We start from the raw sequence: 4,155 nt of genomic DNA on the forward strand, positions 1-4,155 counted from the left end.
CACATACCAAGATAACATTTTAGCCTCTGAACGGAGGCTATATTATTATTGCTGCTTTATTTACAATTGGAAAGACATGGAAACAGCCCAAATGCCCAAAAGTGGATGAGTGGATTAAAACGATGTGGTACATATACACAATGGAATATTACTCAGCAACCAAGAAAAAGAAACACATGTCTTTTGCAGCAACATGGATGGAGCCGGAAAAGATCATGCTTAGTGAAATAAGCCAGAAAGAAAAGGAAAAATACCGGAAAAAAATTCTCTCATAGCAGGAATATAACGGAACAGGCAAGAAAATAATGATAATGATGAACAGCTATATACCAGAGACATTTTTGTGGGGGTGGAGTGGGGAACGGGAACATAAACGGGGGGGAGGGAAATGTACTGGACTATGATGATGGCACATGGGTGATTCGGTGATGGGAAGCCCAAGCAGGCTGCAACGGAGATGGAAAAATGCACAAAATGATGTAAAAATAAACATTTTTTTAAATGTAGACAGTTTGTACTAAGTTGGATGTGAGCATTACTATAAGGTATGATATATTAAAGCTTCTGGGTAGCTAAATCAAACAACTTATGAAGCACTATGTAATCCTACCTACCCAAGAGAAAGTTGCTGAGAATATCCAAAGTTTGTATCATTCCTCATGGGATGATATTTAATATATGCACCAATATCAACATTCGTCCAATTTAGAAATGGGCTTCAAGGAGCACACATTTGCAATGACATTTACCTCTATATAAAATTGACACACAAAGTAAAGGAAGAGGAAGCAATCAACATTCATCCAAGAATTTTAAGATATTTCAAGTCTGGGAAGTGAGGGAAAGTGCTAATTGTGATGTCTCAATTTTGTGGTAGGCTGACAGTGTTAAAAACCTTTTTCAGAGTAGAGGAAATCTCTAAGCACTGATGAGGGGTAGGACTTCAGTAAAAATTCTCTGTGGTTCCTTTCAAACTGAATAATGTATGATTCACGTCATGGCTGTCTGTCCCTTAGAAGTGAAGCCAAGTCAGGCTAGAGAGCCCTGTGACATTCATTCCAAGGGTCCAGCTCTGACTGGTGATGGAGGCGGGACTGTTTATTAGTGCGCTCTCGCTTTAATTCTGCTTACCCACTCATAACCAAAAGAACCTCTGGGCAGCATGGGAAGATACGTGACCTTTCACCTCATGTGGGGTATTTTACTTGGTTTAGTTCATAAGTAAATTTCCCTCAAGCTTTAAAAAAAGGAAATTGAGACCAGAAACTTTCTAAGGCATCACTTCAATCATATAATATATACTAGTCTGGAAAAAAAAAAAAATATATATATATAAAGAGAGAGAATTCCTTCGCACTAATTCTGTAAATAAGACAAAGGAATGAACAATGTCACTTGAAAAGAGAACAAACATCTTCACAAGTTTGTAGTCTGAAGAAACCCAGAATACAGAAGAGAATGACTTTCAAACCAGTTACTACTGTCGCCCAGCTGTCCTAAGCATCAGGGTGTTGTAAGCAACACCAAGCAGCAGCTGACCAGTTAAAGAGTGCCGGTAATGATAGGAAGCGTAGTGTTTCTTCTTTCTGACGCTATATTCTTGTAACAGAAATCACAAAAGAGCATACATATCTGCAGGCATTTATTGGATGGATGCTTCCAGGTAGCTGCCTTTCAGTAATGATTTTGAGTCTATGCTGATCCATCTATATACCAGCCCTGTGTCTCCATCACTAATGACACAGACTACTTGAGGCCAACAGGTTTAGGGGTGCAACCCATGGCTGTGATGCTGACCAAAGCTTGCTGATCTATGATGGCTTTCCTGGTACCCTTCTACCAGAGACAGCAGTAACACAATCTGCCAGGGCCAGGGCTATGACACTAAGAGAGCTTAGGAAAAACAAATCTCCCAGCTTCTTGGTTTCCCATTTTCCTCAATCTGTGAAATGGGGTTAATATTTTCACATATGTCTATAAAATCAAAACAAATATATTTTAGAAGTACCTGAAAGTGTTTCGTAAATACAACATTTTATTATTTAAGCAGCTGAGCTGGCAAAAGACAACACTGACATAACAAAACTGGCCCCTGGGGAAATGAGTTCATATATACACAGTCCCAAAGGTCTGTTAATAAAATATTCCAAAACATAATATATGGTCATTAAATTCAAAAGGCAAGTCAAGCACAGCACTATAAATTACAGCTAGGCAGAATTCTTCCCTATTCTAGCAGTTACAATGGTCTATTACTTGAACCTTTAACCAGAAATCACATGGATGATTTAATGCCAATTTTATAGATGTCTTCACTGCTTTCAGGATAAAGGTCCTTATTAACTATTACTTATATACACAGTTAATTTCCCCAGTAATACTTCAGTGAAACACTACTTCAATCTAATGCCCAGATATACACAGCACCACTACAGTAATATTCTTATTTACAAAAAAAAAAAAAAAAAAGAGTAGAAAGGACTGGAAAAACCCATCTTTATCCACAGCTAACTACCACTACAAAGAGAAAGAATGAAACAACAAAGGCCAACAGTATTTTTCCAAATTCAGACAAAATGTTCTCTGAAATCTTGTTTCCCAAACTCACAAATACCCAAAATAATACAATACCCCTTTCAACAAATGCATGAGAATGACTGTATTAACTAAAGCGAAATCCAACCCTATGATGGAAGGCTTATATTAAACTGTACTTCATGTAGTTATAACAGGACTAATATTAAGCTTAAACATTTCATAATATGAAGCCTGTACAATGTCATTTGGAATTATGAGTTAAGTAAAGGTATAAAAATACACTATTTTCATTTCTCAGAAACTTACTGAAATTCTTGCAGCAAGTCTACAGACTACAAAAAATAAAATTTTGAAAACTTAATTTTCATTTGATTTAATTGAAGTCAATCTTAGATTTTCATTTCAAATATGGATTGTTATACCCTAATTTTCTTCTCTAACAGACGATTATTTTCTTGCAACAAAATTACAACTGTATAATAATACAGGTAATATTTTTGAAGATTATGTAACTTCTTTTCAAACGATGTCCAGGTCTGAAGCTCAACCACTGTGACTGAAAATAAAAATGGAACTGGTAGATTCCCATTTAACAAAGATAAACATTATTTCATTTTCCAAGAGCTGTGTCTCCGGAATGTCTTTCTCAATAAATTAATCAGAAATATCAATTGGCTCATACTTCATGCCAAGCCTAAGTAAGTCAGGTGAGTCATCAGAACATGAACAGAACAACCTGCAGTTAAAGGCAAGGACAAGAATTATATGAGTTTTCAAAAGCTAACTTCTCCAGGTTCACTTTAAGTACGACAGAATAGACTTAAGGAATGCAGAAGCTTATCTGTCTCCATTACCAGGACCACCACAGCGAGTTTTATCCACCACAGCGATTTTTATCCATGGAGAATAAAATCTATCTGAATACCGAAACATCTACGATAAATTCCCACTGAGGAAACAACCAGGACAGAAAACTCAAGAAAGCCTCAGCTTCCATCACCCCTCCCACCTTAGTCCATCCAGTCTTTCTTCGTTTCCATTCAGTGGTCAACTTTCCTGATAAAAAGGGAGAAACCTGTTGGAATGAGTTTTTAGAAGATAAATACTACTGATGAAGCAGAAATAAGTTGCTACCAAGAAGTTGTCCACCCATTCATTTACGTACAACCAAAAGAAGAAACACCCACGTGTATTCCGATCAGTGAAGCTGCAACCTGGTGATTTGCAGAGAAGATGGGATCTTAAATCAGACGGCTACTCTCCCAAAGTGGGGGGGAAAGAATGTGGCTCTTCACCCCAGCAGCTTCAGAGGTGCGGACATCCAAGCCAACACTTCCGTCCACCGTGCAGCATCTCCAGGCTGAGGCGGGCTAACACCCGGCAGGCACCCGCAGCCGGTAGGCTCCAAGCTGCCCGGCGCTGGGGAGAACCGACAGCTCTGCCCAGAGACGGAGTGAGGAGCTGCAGAGCCACGCAGAAAGCTGCAGCCTCGGGAGCGGTCCCGGCGGGCGCTCCAGCTCCAGAGGGCGGGCAGAGCGCGGGCTCACCTCTCGTGGGGGGCTGCGGGCGCGCGCCACTGCCTGGGCTCCTGGGCTGCGGGCCACAGCGCCGCCACCG

The 4,155-nt window shown here is 39.8% G+C and overlaps 1 protein-coding gene across 2 annotated transcripts in view; it reads right to left on the minus strand.

Annotated features, from left to right (window-relative positions):
- NAPEPLD (N-acyl phosphatidylethanolamine phospholipase D) overlaps positions 1-4,155 on the minus strand; it is a 68,385-nt gene that overhangs the window by 36,505 nt on the left and 27,725 nt on the right. The window contains exon 1 of one of the 2 annotated variants that reach the window (XM_012720927.1): positions 3,726-4,106. The exons of the other annotated variant lie outside the window; for it this stretch is intronic. The gene's annotated coding sequence lies outside the window, so the exon portion shown is untranslated. Of the gene's footprint in view, positions 1-3,725; positions 4,107-4,155 lie in introns of those variants that run through there. 2 annotated transcript variants of the gene reach the window in all.

This window comes from Condylura cristata, unplaced genomic scaffold, assembly GCF_000260355.1.
Source record: "Condylura cristata isolate star-nosed mole 26May11 unplaced genomic scaffold, ConCri1.0 scaffold00005, whole genome shotgun sequence".
Classification (NCBI taxonomy): domain Eukaryota; kingdom Metazoa; phylum Chordata; class Mammalia; order Eulipotyphla; family Talpidae; genus Condylura; species Condylura cristata.